Source organism: Artemia franciscana, chromosome 9 (genome assembly GCF_032884065.1).
Source record: "Artemia franciscana chromosome 9, ASM3288406v1, whole genome shotgun sequence".
NCBI lineage: Eukaryota > Metazoa > Arthropoda > Branchiopoda > Anostraca > Artemiidae > Artemia > Artemia franciscana.
In genome coordinates, this window is record NC_088871.1 from 16,070,188 (window position 1) to 16,097,550 (window position 27,363).

At 35.6% G+C, this 27,363-nt stretch overlaps 1 protein-coding gene across 27 annotated transcripts in view; it reads right to left on the minus strand.

The window, feature by feature from the left end:
- The window catches only part of LOC136031053 (collagen alpha-1(XVIII) chain-like), a 442,617-nt gene that overhangs the window by 231,425 nt on the left and 183,829 nt on the right, over positions 1 to 27,363 (minus strand). For 3 of the 27 annotated variants that reach the window (XM_065710292.1, XM_065710288.1, XM_065710282.1), the window contains exon 1: positions 7,561 to 7,603. The exons of 13 other annotated variants lie outside the window; for them this stretch is intronic. The gene's annotated coding sequence lies outside the window, so the exon portion shown is untranslated. Of the gene's footprint in view, positions 1 to 7,521; positions 7,604 to 27,363 lie in introns of those variants that run through there. 11 more of the 27 variants (XM_065710291.1, XM_065710287.1, XM_065710279.1 and 8 more) reach the window with 8 other exon arrangements.

The window sequence follows — 27,363 nt, forward strand, 5'->3', positions numbered from 1 at the left end:
AGAAATTGCTTCGTATATGAAAGGGGCTGCTTCCTCATCAACGCCCCGCTCTTTACGGTGAAGTTTTTTACTGTTTTAAAAAGAAGAGTTGAGAGGAAGAGTGAAACTTTAGCTTAAAGAGCGGGGCGTTGATGAGGAAGCAGCCCCTTTCATATATGAAGTAATTTCTGTTCTTTTAAGTTTTAATGTCGCTCCATACTTTCAGTTTAAAAAAACTTTTTTTTTAAATTTAATTTAAATAGGAGTCAGGTCTGTTTTTGAGAAGAAGCTGTTAAATTAGGCTAAAGGCCAAAAATTGGCTCATAAGTATGGCCTGGAAAATACACAGGTAGGGGTGCTCCTTATTAAAATTGGGATTAAAATTGCTATCTTCTGATACTGGGTAGCCAAATAGCCCATAAACAAGTATTCTCAATCTCTATTGTTCAAGAGCCAGTAACAGGTAAAAGTAAGTAATCTGACTTATAGGATAAACAATCTTTTTACATCTGCAACAGATAACTATTTATTTCATACGTTTTGAATTATATTTGTCTGGAAAGCTGCCAAAATACATTACAAAATTTCCAGATTCAATCAATCAAACGCCCAAGAACAAAATAACCACTAGCATACTCTGATCTGGCCGAATTTTCACTACTGATTAAACCAGTTCCAAATGAATGCATAAAACGCTAAGGCTTCTGAAACTAAGGCTCTAAAACGCACTTAGGCTTCTGAAACTTTCATTTAGTATTTCATGCCCTCGTTTAAGTGAACCGTTTAACTGAATCCACGTTCGACTGAATACTCGTTTAACTCAACCCCATAGATTATGAGCAAGCATTCGATGGAGAAGCAAGCTTATCCTTGTATGGTATACGAGACAAAGACATTCAAGTGATTAGTGCTATGTACAAGAATAACACTGCCGTGGTTAAGGTAGGAATTGAGGTTAGCAGCTGGTCTCGTATTACATCAGGAGTTAAGCAGGGTTGTGTTCTATCCCCCTTTATATGGATCATTTTGATGGCTTCTGTCTTAAGAAGCACAGGAAAGGAAATGGGAGACCACGGAATCAAATGGGGATGAAAAATTCTCCTGGACTTATATTATGCTGGTAATTTAAGCATCCTAGATGAAAGTGTGAGCAAAAAGAATGAACTTTTAGAGGTTTTGTAAGTTCCGGGTGCTAGAATAGGTTTGAAAATTAATGTTAAGAAAACTAAGTCGCTAAGGCTAGAAATAAGTGAAGATGAAAAAATGACGTTGGGTAAAGAAAAGATTGATCAGTTGGCCAGCTTCACTTACCTTGGTAGTATTATTAGTAAAGCTGATGGGAGCAGTGAAGATATTATAAGCAGAATAGCCAAGACTCAGGGTGTTTTTTGGCAGTTAAAAATTTTTGGAAGAATGGGAAGATAAGTCTGCAAACCAAGATAAAAATATCGGAAGCTACAGTGATCACAGTGGCCAAACATGACTCAGAAGCATGGGCGCTCCGAAAAGTGGATGCAGATTTGTTAGTTGTCAAACAGTTCGTGGTAACGAACTGTAGTAAGGAGCGATCCGGCTCAATAGTAACCAAAACTCTAAAAAATTGAATTTTAGTATCAATAGCTACATCAAAAGAATCGCATTTTAATGCTGATTTTAAATATATAAGTTTCATCAAGTTTAATCTTACCCATCAAAAGTTACGAGCCTGAGAAATTTGCCTTATTTAGGAAAATAGGGGGAGACACCCCCTAAGAGTCGTAGGGTCTTAACGAAAATGACGCCATCAGATTCAGCGTCTCAGAGAACCCTACTGTTGAAGTTTCAAGCTCCTATCTACAAAAATGTGGAATTTTGTATTTTTTGCCAGAAGATAAATCACGGGTGCGTGTTTATTTGTTTGTTTTTTTTTTTTTTTGTTTTTTTTTTCCCAGGGGTCATCGTATCGACCAAGTGGTCCTAGAATGTCGCAAGAGGGCTCATTCTAACGGAAATGAAAAGTTCTAGTGCCCTTTTTAAGTGACCAAAAAAATTGGAGGGCATCTAGGCCCCCTCCCACGCTCATTTTTTCCTAAAGTCAACGGATCAAAATTTTGAGATAGCCATTTTGTTCAGCATAGTCAAAAACCATAAAAACTATGTCTTTGGGATGACTTACTCCCCCACAGTCCCTGGGGGAGGGGCTACAAGTTACAAAATTTGACCAGTGCTTACATATAGTAATGGTTATTGGGAAGTGTGTAGGCGTTTTCAGTAGGATTTTTTGGTTGGGGGGAGGGGTTGAGAATAGGGGGATAGGCTGGGGGAGCTTTCCATCGAGGAATTTGTCATGGTAGAAGAAAATTTCCATGAAGGGAGCGCAGGATTTACTAGCATTATTAAAAAAAAAACAATGAAAAAAGAAATATGAAAAAGTTTTTTTCAGCTGGAAGTAAAGAGCAGCATTAAAACTTAAAACGAACGGAAATTATTACCCATATGAGGAGCTCACCTCCTCCTAATACCCCGATCTTTACACTAAAGTATTTTTAGTAATTTCAACTATTTATTTTACGGCTTTGGTGATTCAGGGGTCATTCTTAATGAATTGGGACAAAATCTAAGCTTTAGTGTAAAGAGCGAGGTACTGACGAGGGGGCGAACCCCCTCATATATGTAAAAGAAACATGAGAATACAAAACTTCTTTACGTAAGCTAATTTATAAGTTAAGTATATCTTTTACTAAAAAAAAGATTCGTAAAAAATTAAAAGTTCTAGTTGCCTTTATCTTAATTAACCAAAAATCGGAGGGCAACTAGGCTTCCTCCCCCGCTCTTTTTTCTCAAAATCATTCAATCAAAATTATGAGAAAGTCATTTAGCAAAAAAAAATAATAAATATGCAAATTTCGTTTTAATTATTCCTCTGCGGAGAGCCAAAATCAAAACATGCATTGATTGAAAAACGTTCAGAAATTAAATAAAAAAAAACAAGTTTTTTTTTAACTGAAAGTAAGGAGCAAAATTAAAACTTAAAACGAACAGAAATTACTTCGTATATGAAAGGGGCTGCTTCCTCACCAACATCCCGCTCTTTACGCTAAAGTTTTTTACTGTTTTAAAAAGAAGAGTTGAGAGAAAGAGTCAAACTTTAGCGTCAAGAGCGGGATGTTGGTGAGGAAGCAGCCCCTTTCATATACGAAGTAATTTCTGTTCGTTTTAAGTTTTAATTTTGCTCCTTACTTTCAGTTAAAAAAACTTGTTTTTTTTTATTTAATTTTCAAGAGGAATTCCCTACGGTTTGTTCTGGCTACCCGTCTGACTGACCATATTTCAAACAGCAGGCTATACGAAAAGTGCGATTCAATCCCGCTTTCTAGGGCTATAATGAGAGAAAGATTAAGATGGCTAGGGCACGCCTTGCGGGTGAAAGATGACACATTGCCAAAGATTGTCTTTTTCGGCCAGCCGTCTAGGGTTAAACGGAAAGCAGATCGTCAGCGGTTGGGGTGGGAGGATGTCATAAAGAAAGATTTAAAGGATATGATAACTTCCGGGGAGAGTGTAAAGATGTAAGCTTTGAATAGACTGGGATGGAGGAGGAACATGCGTAGCTGTGTTGGCTTCAGGCAGCTTGGTGCTGTGGTGAGTTGTTAGTAGTAGTAGAAGTATTTAAATGAACTACTATGCAACTTAAACCCCGTTTTACTCAACTCTCGTGTAACTCAATCTCCAATTAAATCAAGCTCTGTTTAACTACAGGCTACTCAACCCAAGGCCAAGAATAAATTTGAACTAGCGCTGAATAGAAGTCCAAATTTGTTTCTCGCTTCGGTCGCTGATCAAATATTATAATTAGCTTGTTTTAAAATGTGAACGGGTAGGAGGGAGGGTCATTGAATTTGGGCCGAAGTTTCAAATTAGAAATAGCCTTTTCTCTGGTTGGCCTTAAATTTTAGCAGGATATAGTTTCTAGTCTAGGAATACGCAATAGTATGAAAGAATTTTTTGCTGCAAAAAAGATTCTTAAAGAAGATTGCGACGGTAGCGATTATTATTATGCTTAGAAGCAGCATTGATTAGGGCCGTCCTTTGGGGGTAGGGGAGCAGCTGCCCCCCAATAATTTGGAGAAAAAATAATTATATGGCCAATGCTCCTTGACTATCCGGATATGGACTCCTCTTGCCACTGTCTTTGAGGACTGAATAAGCTGTCTTTTTTATATGAAAGCATGCTATGTAACATTAAAACAAGTAACCAGTAAACGTACGCCTTTACGGGATGGGGAATAAAACTCTACATATGAGAACCTTGGATAGTTATGCATTTTAATACCCCTACGATGTTTCCGGAGAAAAGTGCCGACACGATAGTGCCGGAGAAAAAGAACGCACGCCTGGATATCAACCTGTTTTTTGAAATTTTGCAGAATTTGTTTTCATTTAATTAATTTTCGTTTTAAGATTAAAATAAGTAGCCTCTATCGTTTACGAATTAGCATTGTATTTGGATGAATTTTTTTCGCTTGGTGGTTTATTTATTTATTTTTTTTTATTTTCACTTGCCAATGAGACTGGGAAGGGGAGTATTTAAGAGGGGACTTGAACCACCAGTTTAAGAGTTTTTGACCATAAAGATCTCAGTGGCAGACCTTTTATGGTTTTAAGCCTTTACACTCCAGAAATGACACTAAAATTACAATTTGGCGCTATAAGGTATTTTATGATGGTGTTGCCATGATAAAATCATAAGAAGCGCATAAATGTGCGTTATAGCTACAAAATGACCTTATACAACTCTCTACGATGTCCTAGTGCCCCATAAGTGCTGGAGAAATGAAAGAAAAAATAAAAAAGGAGATTCAAAGCGTTTCCAGCTCTTTTTCAAAATTCCTATAAATTGGCTTCCGCTCATAGTCGCTAATTTTAAATATGAAAATCAGGAGGATAAACCGCTGATTTTTAGAAAAGGAGAGGCAGCATAAAATAACGCTGCTTTTTAGAGGCAGAATAAAATAAAAATACTTGCATGAGAATTAACCAATAAATAAAGAACATTTCATTCAAGTCAACTTTTATCAATACTGACAAAACGGGCTGAATTACAATTTCTGAATACGCTGTTGAGTTTACTAGAGTTGAGCTGAATGGGGTTTATTTGAATGGGGTTGAGTCAAACAAGGTTGGGTTCAATGGGGTTGAATTAAACGAGGGTTGGGTTGTACGAGGGTTCAGTAAAACTAGGGTTGAGTTGAAAGATGGTTCAGTTGCATGAGGACCAGAGTTCCAACATGGTGACCTAATAAGTAATCTGATACCTGATACACTGAGATTCTAGAACCCTTTACATGAATGCAGAAAATATGATGTTTGTTCCCGTGCCCCCATCCCCCCAAGTGTCAATTTTTTTATGAATTTCCTCATTATTTCCTATATATTTTAATTTAAGTTGCTTGTGTTTTGTTTTGTTGAAGTACCCCTCCCACCTTACACGATGCTCTGATCCTCCTGAAATACATATTTGTGTGCCTAACGCATTCCGAGTGGCGGTTAGGTCAACTGCCCATCCTTTTACATAGGAAGGCACCAAACAACAGGGTTTCCTTCCGTGTGTATCAAATTATAATTTCTGCACATAGTAGAAACCATACATTGAATGCATATTTAAAGTTGAATTTACGCATTCCCGACTCCTAAGGACTTAGGATCCTGATGGAGGGTAATACAATATTTCATTTTATAATATACAAAATTACGAATAAAATCGTAGAAACGTAAATGTTTTTATTTCGTATCTTTTCGTAGTTTCGCATGTCAAAGCCCTCTCCCTCCCTCTTTTTTTCTAAAGTGCCTGAAGAAAGCTTTTTGTCTATCTTGAGTGGTATCTCTTCTAAAGCTGACCGCCTAGGGACAATCTTTCCCCCCCTAGATCATGGTATTGACAAAAACGAAAAAACTCAGCTTGGTGCCCCCTCAGAGGCTGCGCCCGGGTACAGCAGTCCCACTTGTCCCCCTAGCTATCCACCCCGTCCCAAACTTTTCAGAGTGGATTAAATTCATTTAATATTAAATTGACGGCCAACTGGAGTCATCAGGAATATAACGTAATATTAATCAACAGTGATTTCTACTTTGACAGAGTTTGATAAATTACAGAACAGAAAAGAATTACATCCTCCTTCACCTAGCTGTACATACTTCCTTGAAATTTAACGTTTTCTACGGCTCTGCACGTTTAGCATCATATCTTTTTACATCTGTACTTTTCATTATATTTGCCAATTGAGACGCAGGCACCCATCAATCTTTTTCTCCCTTTAGGCCAACGAGAATTAAAGTCTTGTCAAATTATATTCCAGCATGCGTGAGACCTCTCTTGCGGCCATTCAAATCTTTTCCTCGTTATGATTTTGTTGGTTGGATCTAAATCCTACCTTCTAATAATAAACCAGAACTTATAATGTTAAGCTGGGTGACCGCCCAACAATTTACCTCCCCCTTCTACCCCACTCATTCTATAAAACTTATGCCTTAATACATATCTATTATTTAAGCCAAAACATCTTGACAAAAAAGAGCCACAATAACTCATCGTAAAAGTACATTGTTGTCTTTACGAGTCTCTTAATAATATTTTACAGTCGTTTTATGAGGTACACGTGTCAAAGGTGAAACTAAAGAGAAATAGCAACGTTAAAATGAGCAAAGAAAACCATTGACATTAAGAAGAACCGAAAATGTAAAGAAAAACAGCCGAAAAACCTACTGTGAGAAAAACCTCACATCGGATTTTGACTACTGCATAAATTTTTATATACAAGCTTGTAAACCTTATTTGAGGAAGCTAATTAAGGAAAATCGATAAAAGAGGCAACCCAATCGCTTTAACATGGATTTAATAAGTCCAAAACCATTGTCAGCATCACTGTAGTTAGCCAACATAACTAGTGATTATTAAAATAAAACAGACTTGGTTCAATTTACAAAATTTCGATTTAAACTGAAGATTCAATCAAATTTATGTATCTTCTGATGGTAACCAAATCAGTCTGTTTTTAGACTCTTCTTAAAATACAATAATTAAAGCTACATTATTAAGCAGAACAGTCACTTGTCTTACGGAAATGAAAATAAATATACCATTTGTGCCCTTTTGGAAAAGTCGATCCTTTACCTTTAGCTCATCATAAAGCAAAAGTAAAAAAACAGATACAAAAATAAAAACAAATAATATTTTTATTTACGTTGACAAAGTTAGTTTTATGATTTAGTCGGCTGATGGAGCCCTTTTTCTGTTTTAACCTCGAGGCTTTGAAATTTGCGCTATTCTAAAAACAGCATTTTAGATAATTAATAAAACTAGAGTTTTGCCGGATGTTTATTTCCTAGCCTGTTTATTTTCTAAGCAAGCCGCTGTAAATATTAAATAATGGTCAAAGTATTTTCTTTCATGTTAAAAATTTACAAATCTAAACCGTTCTCTACGATATTAGCCACAGTTTATTCTATAAAACAAATATATAATTAAATTTTTCGAACCAACTCGTCTAGTGAATTTTAGTTTACTTATAATAATATCCTATTTACACAGCCACAACACCATACTCATTCCTAACCACACCACATCATCATCAGTGCAAGACTGAAGAATATTTACAATAGAAAACCGACAGACAAGCCTAGGTGTGCAAGAAGAGGTCCTCCGCATTTGAAACACCCCAGTCTCTTCGCCAAATAAATAAATTGGTATAGAGACGCTATGCTAGACATAGAGGCACCGTAGCTGTTGCAGAATTCTTCCGATTAAAAGTGTGGACAGTTCAGTGCCAAAGCAGTTTATCACTTTGAAACTTAATTGCCGAAGAAGAAGTTGTTTAATTTAATTACACCTTTTTAATAATCAAGTCGGATAAGAGGAAAATAAATCTTTCGACGAAAAAGCCGAAAGGTGACAACTCTCACGAAGGCAGTTATGCACGTGCTAATCCCAGTCTAATTACCCACAAAAAAGAGGAAGGAATCTCATCTCCTCAAGAATTTGTCTGGAGAGTCGTCCCTCTGTGAAAAACTGAAAATAGAACCTGTTTAACCACAAAGCTATTAGTTTCAGATCCCCAGATAAAATTATGCCATTCTTAAGACAGTTTGGCTGTTTGCATTACAACGACGCTTTTGTCTAATAGAATCAGCTAGCCTTGATACGAAAAATTTTGCCAGTTTAAATATGTATGAAATTCCATTTTCAATTGTATATGTCTCGTTTTTTTATTAAAAAAAATATTTGAAATGTTTACTTTCTGTTAGGGTAGACCACATTTGCCCGTACTAAAGGCTCACATATCAGAGACTTAAAGAGCAAAAGAAAAAGCTAATCCAAAGAGGCTGTAGCTTTAATTATAAGCAAATACTATTGGCGAATGAACTTTGAAAAAAAAGTGTATATAGTATAGCTTAGTAATTTTCTCGGACAATTTAATACAAAATACTATTTGGCATTTTTAAGGACAAAGATTGGTCTGTCAGAGTTGTTTTTTCCTTAACTGAACGTATCAGCCAAGAGGACACCTCCACATTTTTTTTTGTGTTTTGTTTTATTTTTCCATCTGAGAAGTTATTCATTACACTATTTTAAGTTTTTAACTTCCTAAGCTGCTTTGACCTTCGCAAGAGGTGGGGAAGATTTCACTCGCCCTTGATTAAAGTAGTAAAGACAGCAGGTTACTTTAAAGATAAATTGACAAAAACCCAAAAAAAGAATTACAAAAATAAAGTAGCATATTTTCCACAAAACAAAGTAAAAACCAAATGAGAGAAAGTTACCGTTTGCTGTGTAAACGCTAACAAACTTTTAATAAAGTTCGCAAAACTTTATTTATTCCGTTATTAGTTAATTATCAAAATTGCTTTGCTCCCTCAAAAACTTGCCCTATAAAGAGGAGTAAGCCCGCATCTCTTTGGTGGAGATGGCAAGAAGGCGTCTACTTCCAGACATAACCTACACCAGGCAGCGTGGCACACAAAAAGTGTGCCAAACGTGTTAGAGCTGTGCCAGGCGCTGTGGGGACTATTCGAAGGGTGGTGGGATTGTATTGGAAATAATAGAACTGCGTGGCATGTGTAGCGTTCGCTGATGTACACCAAGTGATCGAAAGAGGGCAACCCTTCGGGAAACGTACAAGTTGAATCGAGATTACATGTATAAATTGGGGAAAAGATGGTTTTTTTTAAAGTATTGCAGCACATACAAATGACAAATGTTGTAGACTGAAGGAAAGCTTAGCCATAGATCTGGCATTCTTACATTTATATTGAGGAGCTTTAGCTCCTCAATATGTTCCTTAATTAGTACCGTAATCCTTAGCTATATACCATAAGCGGAAATACAACAAGTCTGATGTACTTCACAAACTGTGTCTGCTATAGTTCGTTGCTTTTGATCCATTAATTGCTACACGCTTTGTTAGCAGCTGAAACAATGTATAATTACAATCAAAATGCTGTTATCACAAGAGGGAAATGATAAAATGATTTCCATAGTTGCTTTAAGATTCTTTTACTTCTAATCGCAGTTGTCTTCCAAATCTTCCTGGTTGATCTCATAAGGACGATCTTGCACTGTCAGTTTAGCTAACGTGGTCAAAAAATGTCATGGCTGTTTTAAAAATGGTTGAAATAAGTATCGTCATCATCAGGGTCTCATCCAGGATTTTTTTTTAAGGGGGTTGTTACAAAAGATTTTTTCGGGGGGGGGGGACACAAAAAAACTAAAAAAAAATTGTTATTCAATTTTGTTACGTTTTTACGAGTCAGACAAACATTTCTAGAGGGATTTAACCCCCTTAACCCCCCCAGACTGGATATGGCCTTGGTTATCTTGGATCAGTGTGCTTGCGCATTATTAATGTGCATGCACAAGTTGTCTATTAGAAGTGCCAAATTCGAATCAAAGGCACTCTACCAGAAGTGCCAAATTCGAATCAAAAGGATCGTGAAATTGTGTCTTTTCTGTAGATAAAAACAGTTTTCTTACTTTTTTCTTCAAGTTTTTATAGTTTTTAGAACTCATCAAGTTTCAGATAGCATGAAAGAGTGAATTGTAATAAATCTAATTTAAAAAAAACTTTCTGATGAAGAGGTATTTCAAAGAAAAGCATAGAGTCATATGAAACTTAAGACCATCAGAGAAAAATCTTATAATAATTAAAACTCAAAACCATCAGAAACATGAATTTGGCTATTCCCCTCTTCCGACTCCCCTAACCGTGATAGTTCTAAAGCGTATTTTATCACTTGCGTTTTATGGAAAACTATAAGTATTTTAAACAGTGCTCATTAAATTTTGAAAAGGTCGACGAAAAGTAAGAAAACAAGACACTATAATAAATTAGATGATTTAATAGAACTAGTTAAGGTAAACTGAATATTCAATGTCAGTGTCTGAAAATTTCACTTTATTTTTTTCAATATTATTAATATAAAATAATTATAATATGTTTTGTTTGCAGTAAGGCGCAAATGACGCATTAGCCTTTAGGACTATCACGTTTAGAGGGTGGAAGGGGGAGCACCAAAACTACTGTTTGTAGTAGTTTTTGTTTGTCTTAAATCTGAATCGAATACTCAAATTAGTTTTTACTCGTTTTAAAATTTGTTTATTCACCTATATTAGCATCTGTTTTCTTTATCTGATCATTTATTTTAATTTGTGTATGTTTTGGGTTTCATTTATACTTTGAGAGTAATTTCTGGTCGTTTTGAGTTTCAATTATTATATGGCTTATTTCTGATGGTTTTGAATATTATATGGTTCTTTACTATTCATTGAATATTTTTTTGTCGGTAAGTTCCCTAAAAATAGTCCCTGAAATTTTACGTCGGTACCCTTAACCTTTTTGGTTACACAAATGATTAAATAACCACCGCCAGTTTCCCAATGATAAATCCTGTATATAAGAAATGGGCAAACTGCAAAATCTACCTTCCTTGCCAGGGATGCTATGGGGGCATTCCATTCCCCCTAGTATAATTGTCAGAGCTTTTGACTATTTTGAGCCAAATGGTGTTTCACTATCAGTTTTGGGGTAGCCATCTAAAAAGGAAATGAACCTCAACATGCCCTCATCAATCCTTAGAGATAAATTTTGGACATATTAACAGGTATTTCTGAGAGGTCTTAACGAAAATGCATCGTTTATTTTACTGGGTGTTAGATCTCAGCCCCCCCCCACCGAAAAATTCTTTTAACTCTGCCCACTTCAACTTTAGGCTGTAGAACAAGCAATTTACGTCACCATGGCAATATGTGGCTGGCCCGCGGAATCACTATGATACATACTGTCATTCCAAAGACATTTTAACCAGAAATTATTGATATTACTCATAATTCCATAATTCCTACCTTATTACTATAATATAATTCTACTGAAATTCTACCGTAGTTCTACCCAAAGCTCCTGATGCTAGTCCCTTAAATGAATACATAAACAAATTATCATCAGAAATTATTGATATTACTCACAATTCAACCAAAATTCTACTTTAATTCTACCCAAAGCCACTGATACTAGCTTCTTAAATAAAGAAATAAACAAATTATGACCAGAAATTATTGACATTACTCGTAATTCTACCCAAATTCTACGAAAATTATGTTTCAATATATATATATATATATATATATATATATATATATATATATATATATATATATATATATATATATATATATATATATATATATATATATATATATATATATATATATATATATATATATATATATATATATATACATATATATATATATATATATATATATATATATATATATATATATATATGTATTACGTTTCTTTGAGCCAAGGCTATGAATATTCACGCCTCTGTGATAATATTTGGCTAGTCCACCCTAGCAAGCAATTCCGGGGGGGGGGGTTGCTATTAGAGATAAATTTAAACCATATTAAAAGTTATTTCAGAGAAGTCTTAATGAAAATGCCTCATTTCTTTGACTGGATGTTAGATTTCAGACCTCCCCCCACCGCTGAAAAATTCTTTTTAACACCTCCCACCTTAACTTTAAGCTCTAAAACAAGTTGGTCCAACCAAATCACCTTACCGTATCACACTATTGATGGCACACATCACCTTGTGGCACCCTTCATCATTCCAAATACATTTTTTCGAGATATTTCCATGATTTCATTATACCGCTAGAAAGCGGGATTGAACAACACTTTTCGTACAGCCTATTGTTTGAAATCCGGTCAGTCAGCCGGGTACCCAGAACAATCTCTAGGCAATTTTTCTGGAAAACATCTAGCAAATCTTCATCCGCTTTTCGGAGCGCCCATGCTTCAGAGCCATATTTGACATCTGTCATCACTTTACCTTCCAATATTCTAATCTTGGTTTGCACAGTTGTCTTCCTATTCTTCCAAACTTTTTTAACTATGAAAAAACACCCAAAGCCATGGCTATTCTACTTTTAACATCTTCACTGCTCCCACTGTCTTCACTAATAATACTACCAAGGTAAGTGAAGCTGCCCACCTGATCAATCTTTTCGCTACCCAACGCCACCTTTTCATCTTCACTTATTCCTAGCCTTAATGACTTAGTCTTCTTAACATTAATTTTCAAACCTTTTCTAGCACCCTGAATTCGCAAAAAATCCAAAAGTTCATTCATTTTGCTCATACGTTCATCTAGGATGCTTAAATCATCAGTAAAATCAAGTCCAGGAGAGTTTTCCCTCCCGATTTGATTCCATGGTCTCCCATTGCCTTAATTTTGCCCCTTAAGGCAAAGTCAATCAAAATGATCCATATAAAGGGGCCAATTCCTACCTTAACCTCGTTTCCTACCTTAACCGCAGCAGTATTTTTCTCTTACATAGCACTAAACACTTAATGAATTTATCTTGTATACCATAAAAGCATAAGAACTTTGCTAAAGCTCATCTATCAACAGAATCGAACGCTATAAAACGATATATCCAAATCCATAAAACTGAGGACCAAAGGTGTTTAATAGCTCAGGCACGTCTCAATTATTAACCTAAAAGTGAAAATTTGGTCGACACATCCTCTCCCTTATCTAAGACCACACTGTTCTTCTCTCAAAACTTTGTTTTCAGCATCTCTCAGTGTAAAAAGTATCATATTACTAAGTAATTTGCTACCTGCAGAGACCAAACTAATGCCTCGATAATTACCACACTCACTCTTATCATCTTTCGTATGAAGTGGAATAATTAATGTTTTCCTAAAATCGCTAGGTGCTTACCTTTTTTCAAAAATCATATTCATAATCTTCAGTAATTTATTTCTAGCATTCCGCCATATTTAAGAGACTCATTTACCACACTATCGCTACCTGGAGCCTTATTATTTTTAAATCTTTTTAGTACTGTCGCTAATTTTCCCTCAAAAAACGAATCTTCCTTTGCATCCAAGGTATAACAAACTTTTTCATTTTCCTCTGTATCTTTTCCTGCAATTCTATTTTGGTTTAGCATACTCTCAAAATGTTCTGCCCATCTCTCTTTAACTCTTTCCTTATCACTAATTGTGGCCCCTTTCCTATTCTTAACTGGGACAAGTCCAGATTAACTACTCCCTCTCAATTTTTTAACATGCCAGTACCAGATTTTACTATTATGCCGTCTAGCTGCATCTTCCAGATCCTCGGCAATTTAATCCATGGCCCCCACTTCGCACCTCTTTCGTTCATATTCTAATGCTTTCCCCCTTTTCTTTACGTTCCTTTTGTTTTCATATGGTCTATCACTAAGATAATCCGTGTACAAGCTCCTTCTCTCTATTAAACATTAAGCTTTTCTACTAATATTCCTAGCTGCGGTCCTACCTTTCTTCCCCAATACACCATCAGCAACTTCACAAATTGTTTTCCTAAAATTGTTCCATCCATCTTTCAAGTTGTCGAATTTTAAACTCTCCAAATTAGTATTCAACTATTCCAGGTAAGTTTCTCTCAAATTCTCATCCTGGAGTCTACCAACAGAATAACTTCCCGGGAGGTAGTTACTCTTCCAAAATTTACGCTTTAATAATACCAGATGGTGATCAATCTTTTAGCATCAATAACAGCCCTCCTATATACCCTAGTATCTTGTATTGGTGCTGCCAGACTTCGGTTTACAATGACATTATCAATAAGGTTTGCTGCTTACCATCACGCGGATACCATGCTAACTTATGGTCCATTTTATGACCAAATACCGGTATAACTAAATTGTCGCACCTACAGAATTGCAACGGTCAGTAGCCATTACGGTTTTCTTTTCCTACACCAAATTTACCTAGGCTAGGATACCATCTATCCCTATTTCCACAGTCAGTCGGTTCAACAGGGGAACATACTACCATAACTGATACCCTGAACTTTTTAGTCATAAAATGACCGAATAGTGATGCATTATTAATACCTTCCCAGCCTAAACAACACTTAGCAGCTTCCTTATTCATCATTAGCCCTACTCCCTGTCTATGTACCCCATCCTTCCTGCCTGAGTAAACAAATTCTACATCCCATAATTTCATGCTTCCTCCCCCTGGATTATGAGTTTCTGAAACTCCTAATAAATCCAGTTCGAATCGTCTGAATTCGTCAGTCGAAATATCGATACGATAGTTATTTTTTAGCGTTGTAACATTCTAAGCTCCAATATTCATGTTCTTCTGCCCTTGCCCCAGGGACTGCGGGGGCTATTTCCACCTCCGAGTTATATTTATTTGATATTTAGACTTTTTTGAACAAAACGGCTATCTCAAAGTTTTATCGTGTGTCTTTGGGGGAAAGGGAGTGGGAGGGTGCTGATGGCCTCTTGTCACTTTTGAATCTTAAAAATGGCTCTAAAACTTTCAATTTAAATCAAATGAGCCCCATCTGAAGTTTTTACGACCACCCCTTCCACATAAAGCGACTCTGGGGAAAATATAATAGCACAACACTTAATGAATCTTTACTATAGGCAGCGCCAGATCGCTACCTCTAATACAAATTAATTTTGACTATATCAAGGCCATATCCAGGGGAAGGGTATATGGAGTCTGAACCCCCTCCCCATTGGTTTTCCCGTTCATGCTCTTTCATAATATGCATTTCGAAGCTCCAATTCCCTGATAGGACACTAAACAACCTCAGGCTATGCACAATAGATATAAATTCTAAACTACCCAAAAAACGTGTTCTGATGTCTTGGTCATGTCTTGGATCGATATCTTGGACATTTCTTTCAAAATGTCCGATTTAGAGTCAAACAAGATTCTCGAGAAAAAGAAATATATTTTCTATGTTTTAGTTCATTTTGAAAACAGGATTTTTTGATTTTTTGTATATTCATTATTTCTAGTTTCATAGTATTCTCTAAGACTAAAAAGTGTTCAGCCTTTTAAGGGACAAAAAAGTGTTTTATTTAAGATTTGAACCTAATTTACCACGACCAGTGCCAAGTGTTCTTACCGCTGCGCCACCAAGTCTTATATAATTAAATAAAAAAAACAAGTTTTTTTAAATGAAAGTAAGGAGCGACATTAAAACTTAAAAGCTTTTCCTCCTAACGCCCCGCTCTTTACGCTAAAGTTTGACTCTTTCTCTTAACTCTACTTCTTAAAAAAGTAAAAAACTTTAGCGCAAAGAGCGGGGTGTTGGGGAGGAAAAGCCCCTTTCATATACGGAGTAATTTCTGTTTCGCTCCTTACTTTCATTTAAAAAAACCTGTTTTTTTATTTAATTTCTGAACGTTTTTTCATTAATGCATGTTTTGATCTTGGCTCTCCGCACATAAATAAATAAAACGAAATTTGCATATTAATTTTTTTTTGGCTAAATGGCTTTCTCATAGTTTTAATCGGAAGATTTTGAGAAAAAAGGAGAGAGGGAGGAAGCCTAGTTGCCCTCCAATTTTGATCACTTAAAAAGGCAACTAGAACTTTTAATTTTTTTACGAACATTTTCATTAGTAAAAAATAGACGTAATTTACGAATTAACTTACGTAACGAACTTCTATATTCATATGTTTTTATTGCGTATATGAGGGAGTTCACCCCTCGTCGATACCTCACTCTTTACATTAAAGCTTCAATTATGTCCTAATTCCTTAAGAATGACCCTTGAATCACAAAGGACGTAGAATAAATAGTTGAAATTACTAAAAATACTTTAGCGTAAAGAGCGAGGTATTATGAGGAGGCATACCCCTCACATGCGCAATAATTTCTGCTCGTTTTAAGTTTTAATGCTGCTCCTCACTTTCAGTAGAAAAAAACTTTTCACATTTATTATTTCATTGTCTTTTTTTAATAATTCTAAAAAATCCTGCTTTCTTCTCTCATGAGAAGTTTTTCCTTGGAAAGATCCTCCCACGAAAACCCCCACCTCACCTCTCCCTCCCAAACCAAAAAAATCCCCCTGAAAACGTCCGTACACTTCCCAGTAACCATTACTATATGTAAACACAGGTCAGAGTTTGTAACTTGCAACCCCTCCCACGGGGACTGTGGAGGAGTAAGTCGTCCCCAAAGACATAGTTACTAGATTTTTCGACTATGGTGAATAAAATAATATGGTGAATTAAAATGCGATTTTTTTATGTAACTATTGGTATCAAAATTCCATTTTTTAGAGTTTCGGTTACTATTGAGCCGGGTCGCTGCTTACTACATTTCGCTCAATCAAATACGAACTGTTTGATACTTGGTCTGGTTGAGAAACTTGGATAAGCCTGTTCTTGTTGACTTTTATGCAAACCGATTTGGACCACGCAAAATACTTGGGCCCTGACAAGAAACTTTGTTGTCAGAATTTGAGAACTTAGTTTTGGCAAAGGTTGGAATTGATAATCATGATGATATTGCAATGGACCATGAGGTGAAAGTAGTACCTACAGTAAAATGGGAAAGTCCAAGATATGTTTGTTGGTGTCTTGGGTGATGATAAATTAAGAGCATTCATAAAAAAAAACTATCTTTGTAATAATTAAAAGCTAGATTCAGTTTAATTTGTATGATTTGTTGGAGGGGCGGAAACTTTTCTCTTTACTAGCTGCAGAAATACAGACAGATGGAAATCATAAATATTGATATTTGTTTGATTTTACATTGACATCAAATACAGTTATGTCACAGCTGTTGTGTTCTTATTCAATAAATAAGTTTTCAAAATACGTATAAAAAAAACCTAAAAAAATTCTTGCTCTTTATGACGCATGTGTAAGGGCAAAACTCTGGAATCTGCTTTGGATTGAGTGAGATCGTCCGAGATTTGGTATCGTAAATAATTTTTTTTTATTTGTTAAGCACAAGTTTGCCAAAGCCCTATATAAGTATAAATGTGAAGTGACCGATCAATAAAGTAAATTGGTTAATAATAATCCAAATCCGATGTGGAGATTTCTTAAGCGTAGGAGGAATTGTGATGTTTCCGAAGCTCCGATCCTAGAGACGGAGTGGTTGTCCCATTTTACTTCCGAGTTTTCCCCTCCTAATCAAGAGCTGGAAGAGAGTTCAGCCAAGAACTAGATAGAGGTCTAAATTTACCCTGGCTCTAATGTTGGCTGCGGAATAACAATCAAAAATCTTATTGCCACCATCCATAGGCTAAAAAAAAATCAGGGGTCTTGACAAACTCTGTTGTTTGCACCTTACAAATGGAAGTGGACCGTGGCGTGGACCGGTCGGTTATTTCACCTTCTCGTAATGTGTATAGTAAGCTTTTTATCTAAGTTAAAGTGCCTTCTAGAAGTTGACAAATTATTCTGCGTAACTCAGTACCAGTGAGGAAAGGGATCCGACGGAGGCCTATTTCGTCACCACTGTTGTATAATAATAGTGTACTTGAGAGCCAGAATTCGGTTAAAATGAGTTTTATTATTCTGGGGAATGGATCTCTCACTGTTGAATTATGTAGAAGCTATTTTAAACACGAGCCGTTGCCTTTCTAGAATTGAAGAAAACTTAGATATAATTAGCACAGCGTATAAACAGATCCGTCTCATATTTAATCCTAACAAAAGTGAAGTTGTCGCGTTTTTGCAGAAGAGGAGAGATTTCATGGGATCTTGTTGTCAAGTTTGGTGATGATGATGTTGCTTTATCTAATTCTATTGTTTGTTTTAGAATGCCTATTGGGTCGAGTATGGTCTTTTACGTACCCTACAGATAAATTATTTTGGAGAAAAGGCGTTCTGCCACAAGCAAAAAAAAAGTATAACCGGCGGATTCGAGCCCGGCTATACAATGCTTTTGTTATACCCCATTAACTAGCTATGTTTCCTTTTTGGAATATCTTTTCCGAAAGTGATAAAAAACAGTTTCACTCAGATTATTATAAATATGCAAAATTTCTGCTTAACTTACGACCGTGGGCAAAGAAGGTGTCAGTGTCGCGTCATTTCGGCGTTGCCGACCCCAGTGCGGCTCTTGTTAGGCGTCAGACGGAATTCTTAAACACAGTTGAGTCCAGTAGCCTTGCCATCTTGATTCGTCCTTAAGTGTCTGAGTGTATTTATATAGTACCCAAGTTTTTGCTCTTTTTTGTTTATTTTTTTACTCCATTTGTGGTCTTGTACCGTTTTTCAAATTTTATTATTAGATTAGAGCATTAAATTTATCTATCAATCTAGAATGAATTTGTTTATAGTTTTTGCTGTGCCCGTTTATGTTGTTTTATTTATAATAGGCAGAAAACGAAATTACCGGTAAATATTTTCTATGAACTTGCTCTGCACACGTAAATAACAACTTTGGAGCAATTCAGCCTACTCCATAAAGCAATCACTTCTGGATATTGTGCCTTCTCTTTATATGTACATTTTCTACGGTTGCTTATCCAGAACTTAACAAGACACAAACGGCTAAACCTGTAGTCAAAGTCGGTATATGTATAAAAAGCAACGCTTCCATTCCATCTGAAACTTGCCCAGTATTGGAAACCACACGCGATTGGCAGAGAAATGTTAGAAAAATTAAGTTTATTTATCCAAAAAAAACAGAATATCAAGATACTTTCAGTTTAAATTTGGCACTTATCGTAGAGTTTATAATTCCCATCAAACATGCAAATGCGCATTGACGGTGCACAAGGGCACTGGTCCAAAATTGCAATACGTACATGATACGCAAGTGAGAATTATGGACCAGATTCACCACCCTGTCTTTTGAAATATCTCCCAAACCTTTTCTCAGTCGTTGTATAAAATCTGTCACTAGCAATGCTGTCCGAATTTAGTGGCTTCAATTCTTTTCCAAGCCGTTTTCCTTGTCTAGTAGGAAGGTACTTCGTTTTCGAGAAATCGTTAAATAAGAGCGACACTTCTGGAAAAGCAAAGCTTATAGTTCCTTTGTGACCAACAAATAAGTATCAACAGTTTTCCCTCGTGTTTTCCTTCTTTTCTATGAACGAAAATACGTATATTTATTGCAGTTACAGGCATAATTAGGAGAAAAGACACGTTTTGTCTTAAATGTACTTAAGCTCATACAAGCGACAAGTGATGTAAAAAGAGTGATGCAACAAGTGATTCATTGATTATAGTTTTTCTCAGGCGAGATAGGATCAAACAAGCAGCCGTAGGCTATGAAAAGATCCGTTACCTTTCTAAATTGATCTTTCAAAATTGAAAGATCCGTTACCTTTCTTAAATACATAATAAAATTACGTGTTTTATTTTGTATATAATTGTCCTATTTTTGAATGTGTCTTTGTTTTTCTTTTTTCTTCTTTTTGATACTCCATCGCCATGCCTTTGTGTTATTGGTGGGTTATAAAATACATTCATTATTCATAATAAAATTACAGCATACCAAAATCCCTTTTTTGGCATTTTGTCCTGTAAAGTCGTAGTTTGGGCCCGAGCAGCGGTGAGATGTTATTGGCACAGTTTTGAAAACTATTTTAAAGGTACTTTTATAGCCTCCCAATGTAAACATAAAAAACAAGATTTTTTTCCAAATGAAAGCAAAGTGTGAAATCAGAACTAGAAAGAAACATAAATTACTCTGTATATGAGGGGAGTGTCCCCCCTCTTCAGTCTCCGCCGTTTACTCTAAAATTTAACTTTTCTCCCAATTAATTCAAGAACGGATGCTCTTACAGAAAGGCAATAGGAATGGGATATTTCTCATAGTGCCTCAAAAATGAAAGGATTACAAATATACTTGAAAGCAACACGAAATACCCTGTATACGAGGGGAATTCCCCCCCCCCCTTTTTTCAACTTCCACTCTTTATTCTAAAATTTCAGTTCTTTTCCAATTACTTCAAGATCAAATGCTCTTAACAAAGGCAATGGAAATGGGATATTTTTCGCAATGCTTCAAAAATGAAGGGTTTACTGACGTGCATTGGTTCTAAATAATACATTTTGCACCCCATATGTTTTGAAAGACAGTCGATAGGTGAAATCCTGGCAAATGCCAACTACCTGCTTCTGTTTCATCCAAAAATACTTTTAATAGAGTGCTAGTAAAACTTTAGCGTAAAGAGTAGTGGGCTGAGGGGGAGAGGTGGATTTCCTCCTCATATACATGATAGTTTCTGTTCGTCTTATCTTTTAGAGTCACAAATTACTTTCGTCTGTTTCAATTTTATTTTATTTAATTTAGAACGGCAATGAAGATTTTGTGCCCAGTTGCATCACAGAGAAACAGAGAATTAACTTGAAAAAAGTATTGCGACTGAAAGCTTTTCGTTCTTTTTATTGGTTTATCATATTTAAGAGAATAGCCAATCAGGATTCAAGAAGGGCGAAACTATTCGTTACTCCAGAAATTTCCTTGCCAGTCTAGTTTTGTCATTCACCGTTAGTTAGTGCAAATATGAAAAGATGTTTTTTTTTTGTTAAGAACAATGAACAGGCTTACGAAATTAAATCATGTAGAAAAAGCAATAGAAATAATGTACACTATTTAACACAGAAATATAGGAACGCAATATCTATTTTTCAGATTGGCTCTGCAAATTTCTATTATAGCGTTCGTTCCGGATCACGTAAAATTCTTAGCATAAGTTTGTCAGGTGGCTAGGCCTTTAACTATGAAAAAAAAATTCAATCCCCCCTTTATTAACAGGATACCTAATTTAAGCTTATTCTCTATGTCTTCTAGACAAGGCAAACATGGATGTTATCCCCTATAACAGTTGCCCTAATATGCTTTCCTGGAACTTTTAACTGAAAAAAGACGCAAATAATTTGTCTCATATCCGAAAAACCCACATACCAAAATTGATGCTGCAATCGTCAGCTTAAAGAAAAAAGTTATATGGCATGCTAAGGTATAATTTTATGACAGTGATGCGGACGATAATAGGTTTATTACTCGTTAGGCGGCTTGCTGAATCATCTTCGGTTCAATATCAAGAAAAGATGAAATGATTAGGCCTATTTTATTCATACCATCTTTGAAAAAAAACTTACAGGCTCTTTAAACTGTATGCAAATGCAGGCCTAAAAGAAACAATACCCAATTAAATAAGTTGTGCATGAGTGAGCGTCTCTGTCAGCAAGGTCTATCATAACATCTCTTCTTGGGAATACAATATATTCGTAAGAAGTTTCACTTTAGTACTAAATAATAAAGTTATGAAAGAACTGAAGCATTCAGTTTAATGAAGTGGTTTTAGCCTGATATACCGTATGTTAACCTATGTCAAACTGTATCTGAGCTAGATAAATTAAACCAGGTTTGTTCAAATCCTGCCTGGTCCCCTCTCCCTAACCGGAGGGTGGATTCTTAACCAAAACACAGCATTTGTATCTCTACTTGTACCACTTTTCATGAAAAATTTGCAATCTTTCCTACACTTTTTAATGTCATTGCAGGTCCCATCCTCACGAACACACCATCTAGTCAAATATTTCTACTTAATACCTTATACCCAATACTGATCGGAGGCCGAATGGTGTCCGGTCGACGCTACGGGGTAGCTAGTTCTCTACATTTTAGAGGAAGAAGATTTTAAGACTGTAGATAAGCTGGAACAAAACTAGAATTATATTCTTCCTACAAGGTCAGTCTTCCCACAATCTCCAACCCAAGAACTACCATGAAAAGGGTCCAGTAGCTGACATTTCTTGGCTCAATCATTGGGCCTAATGGCCCTATCCTCCCTAAATTTCAGAAAGGCTGGCCAAAACCTCCTGTGTCATAGGATGGTTAAACCATTATTTTTAAAGGAAAAGTCATCCGTTACGTTCATCTGTGAATCCATAACGTTCAACAGAGCCGGGAATCGCCCAGCCAGAGAAACATCAATTGGAATCACTGACATTTAAAAAAAAAAAACTCCTCGACAGTTTGAAGATATTAGAGATAAGCTCAACTTCCCATGCAATGAGGAATTACTGCTGACGACCGAACAGACTCTTTTAATGAGTACAACAGTCCGATGCATACACATTACGATGATTCGACTATCTCCTCGCGAACGCAATATTAGAATTAGAATCAGGTTGAAAGTGACTCAACAACCCACAAAAGCGTTGACGAGCCGACGTTTTTTTAAACAACTGCAACAAGGAAACATCAACATATACAATGCTTCAGCATTACCACTAGACAGAAGCAATTAAGGGTGGCTGACTTCACCTTTCTCAACAAAAAAACATCCTGCCGAAGATCTAAGTCAGAGTAAGTGAATCCATGGCACAAAAATAAATTATTATGATATAACTAAAATAAATACAGCAGTCGTACTGAAAGGCTATATGCAGATAAAACACTGGAAAAACCGTTAGCAAAATATGGCTTAAATATTAGTTATAAATTCATTAGACTGTGACAGTGGACTTACCAAACTTTCCGTGCATAGTTTTTCATTTGTATAGTTTAGTATGAAGTCATAACGCGTACTACACTTTAAATTCAGTTGTTAAATTGTTCGAGTCAGTTGTCAAAGCAGACAATGTGCAGAGCGTAGCTAGAGTAATTGTAAATTCTTGAAAGTAATTCTTAAACATTGTTTTAAATAATAGTGAACGATTATAAACTGAAAATACGGTAATATTTTACAAACATACTTTTTTCCTTTTTTCAAAACTTCTAGATTATTATATCCAGATTTTATTGTCATAAATGCCATGATAGTATAATTTACGTTTTTCAACAAAAGAAGACAGTATAGAAAAATGGCAGTGGTTTAGTAAATCCAGAAAAGTACTTAGACGAATTAGTACGCATAAAATGTAAATTAAATACAGTCACAAAAGCTAAAATGGTCATTTCAACTTTAAAAGGTTTAGGAGACTATCTAAAAAGCATTTTGAAAGCCATTTTGAAATCCATTCTAACAATGACATTAACCAAATACGGAATGTACTGTCACCCATAATACCACGACTAAAAGCTGAAAAAACTCATTTGTTGTTAAGCAAATAGATCTGTCCGTGAGATGGATTTGGACTAGCTTTATCAACAAAAGATAATGACTACAATCTATCAATCATGACAAAAATGTTGAGTGATTATATATTGTCTTGTGTGGAAGCAGGTAGTTTAACATACATTCATCAAACATAGATTGCCTGTAGTAGCATATAAGATGGTGGCCGTTCAATCAAACAGACCTTTTTGACAAACATATTGAAGCCCAATCAAAGCTAATCGAATAGCTTATTAGTTTACAAATCAATTTATCGATATATGCAAATTTTTCTGCTCAATGGGATGCATATTTATTATCCTGGGTGTAAATTTCTTTTTGTCTTCGGCTACCTCATTTTAACTCAAGAAGATGTGGTGGAGAAGATACTAGTGTGCAGTTGGTTCCATTTACAATGCCTCTGTATCTTTTACTAAAGCGTATACGTTTCAATATCGTGAAAATAAATCCTTAGTCTTTTAAGGTCTTTGACCATTAAAAATCTAAAACATCTTAATATATTCCCACAATTTCTCACATTGTGAACAAGTCACCTATTTTTTCTGCTTTTAAACTTTGTCCCCTGTTTGGCAAGAAATACCATTTCCGTGGAATAAATGCATACAAACATGTCTGGTTTCCTTCATTGCTAAACTATAAGCAATACCTGAGTCCTAAAGGGAAATCATCCAAGGACTAATATTTTTTCTTGATTTTGAAACTCTTCACGGCGGTGAAGCGTGAGTAAAAAGAGACCTTTAACCTTAGTTAGGGACCCTCTAAAAATCAAAATATGAAAATAATCATATACATGAAAAGATTCAAATTTGTTGATTATAAATATGAAAGTTTTACTAAGTTAGAAAGTGCTACTTGCTAAGTTTCTTTAAAATTTACTAAGCATAGTGGTTCGGAGAGGAAGATTTGCGTAGTTTAGAAAGGGAACCATTACAAGACGGGATGTAGTTTTGATGGACGTTATGCAATTGGACTCAACACGCCTGATAACCCTGTTCGAAAGGTGGTTCGAGCTCTCTATGCAAGAAAAAAAAATAATAATAACGAATGTGGATTTTCATGAAAACGGATGTTTGCCAAACAAGAGTATATTTATTTGTGTCTTTCTTTTGCCATGGAGCGAGTCGGCTCGGATTGACCTGAACCGACGACCGTGGGTATATGGAGAGAGGACATTTAAAAGTAAGTTATGAGTCAGTGGGCACTATTTGAATTTCTAAGAAATGTTGAATTTTAACAAGCGTCTATTTGAGAATTGTGTACTAGAAAACACAGCATCTGCCAAAAGAGGATCAAAACACAGTTCGATGAAAATTCTATAGATAAAAAGTAATTTTAGAACTATCTAATGACACGTTTGGCTTCTAACCTCACATTGTAAACAGACCAGATTCAAACAAAATTGGAATTAATTAAGCTTCAAAAAGAAACTGACAAAGGAAATTCAGCAATTAATAATATATTTCATTTTAGTTGGACTAAACTTTCACAGAAATTTAATTAAAGGACGATGTTTTAAAAGGCCATATTTTTTGGTAAGCCTTTCCTTGATCTATGGATTCCATAACAGTTCTTTAATACAGATTTGTGGAAAATATATCTTATTTTTCCCCTTCTTCGTTAAAACAAAATAGGGTTTAATTTGCTTATATATCTATCTAATTGCCCATGTCTTTTATACCGATAACTCCCTGCAAATCATGAAATTTCAGCTCTGAATACAATCACGCGACATTATACAACGGGTAAAGGGAGTCTGAAGCCAAGCAAGTGTTTCTGATCATACTGTCAGTAGAGTAGGCTTCATACGGCTCAGGGATCAAGTTGAAACTTTCAGGAAAAGTTTTTATTAAAGAGAGAGAGAGTTGAGAGGACTTCGGCTTTTGGGTTCGGAGAGGGGATCAAACATGCATTCCTGTCCATCCAATAGAGTAAAGGCTGCGTTTTTTTTTTAACGCCTTTGATCTAACAAACGCTGCTGCTAGTATTTATATCTTCTCAAAAAATTACATATCTTTGGTCATTTTAATATGGTTAAGGTTATTCCAAAATATAATATTGATTAAACTTATTTTATATATTGCAGGTTGACTGCTAGTTAACCTTCACTTGATATGCATGATGTCTCGAGTCTACCTTTTAATAAATTAGCCAGGTTCTTCTCTAAGCGAATTTACTGATTCAATTTACTATAATTCCAATCCAACCAAAATATCAGCATACCAACATAATTTCTTTCACTTTGAATAAACAAGACCGCACACATGGACCCACTCAATGGGCTACCCAGAGATTTTGTTTGATAAGCATTTCAAAAATTCAAATGCATACCATTTACTTCTGTTATTTCACGACTGGATTTCTAATCTGCATATCAACTACCATATAACTTTCAAAAATGAAACTAATTTAAAAATAGGGCTGGTTTAGTTCTTGTGGCTCACACCAGGCACGTATACACACATTTCTTCCAAGAGTTTAAGGGGATATGGTACTTAAAAGACTTGCCCTATCTCGTCCATTACGAACGTTTTAGTTTCCGTGGTCAAACTACTTAGAATTATGTTGGCAACCATGATATAACTTTTAGAACTTAGATAGCAGATTTAAATAAACGAAAGAAAACTAAAAGTCCACATCGGATTTCCCAAATATTTTAGAAAAACCATGTAGTTTCTTTCATTTTGGGCCTGATATAGAGATATTCAGTTTTGATGAGACTTACATCATCGGGAACTGTGAATTTTGTTTTTTCTATTAAACGGAGCGAAAATTTCTAATTTAAGTTCAGGAAAAGTCAGGAAAAACGAGCAGTCAGGAACCTGCTCGAAAAATACTGGAAATCAGTTCAAAGGAATTATTAATTGATTGATCTGGTCGCTTTAGGAATTTCTGTTATGTCACCCACCCTGATTGAAAGATTAGTTTTAATGCTTCTCCTTACTTTCAGTTGAAAAAACTTTCATATTTATTTTTTCATTGTTTTTTTTTAAATAATGTTAGAAAATCCTGCACTCCCTTCATGAAAATTTTCTTCCCCCACGAAAAATTTCTCCAGGGAAAGTTTCCCCAAAATATCCCCTTCTTCTCTACCTCCCCCCACCTAAAAATCGTGTCTGTAAAAAAATAACAATTATAAACAAATAACATAAAATAAAATAAAATAACAATATAAAAAAAGTGTGTCTGTACACTTCCAAATAACAATTACTATATGTAAGCACTAGTCAAAGTTTGTAACTTGTAGCCCCTCCTACGGGGACTGTGGGGGAGTAAGTCGTCCCCAAGGACATAGTTATAAGGTTTTTCGACTGCGCTGAATAAAATGGGTATCTCAGAATTTTACCCGGTGAATTTGGGAAAACAATTAGCGTGGGAGGGGGCACAGGAAAATCCACAGGAAAACACACTTTCAAATTTGATTTTCAATGGCAATTTATATTACTTGTTTATGTTTTTCAAGTTCTCCACAGCTCCCCCCTCATGTTCATTAAACATAATCAAACACTTCGTGGTAACGAACAGTAAGCATGGAGCGATTTGGCTTGATAGTAACCGAAACTTTAAAAATTGTAACACATGGGACTTGTTTCTGTGTATGCTTGAATTACGCAGATTTATCTTGGTTTTAACAAGATCTGATTAAACTAAATTTCAGCACGGGGAGGGGAGGTGGACTGGGGTCTGGAGGGGATCAAACCTAGGTCTGGGAGAGGCTGTTGCCTCCCTGCCCCATAGCAAACTACGCCCCTGGGTACCACCATCACTTGGCGTATGTACTTGTATCAGATGCACGTATAATTGTGCAATAATGGAAGTATAAAGTTTTAAAACTCAAGGACGAGATTTACATACTTTCAAACGAGAAAATAGCTTTTTTTTACAAAAATGCTACTTTCAATACATTTTAAAGTTAGAATGATTAGAATTAACCATAAAAACTATACTGGATCGCCGTAATGTACATTAACTGAAACTTTTAGTCTTGAGTATTCTCTAGCCTACCC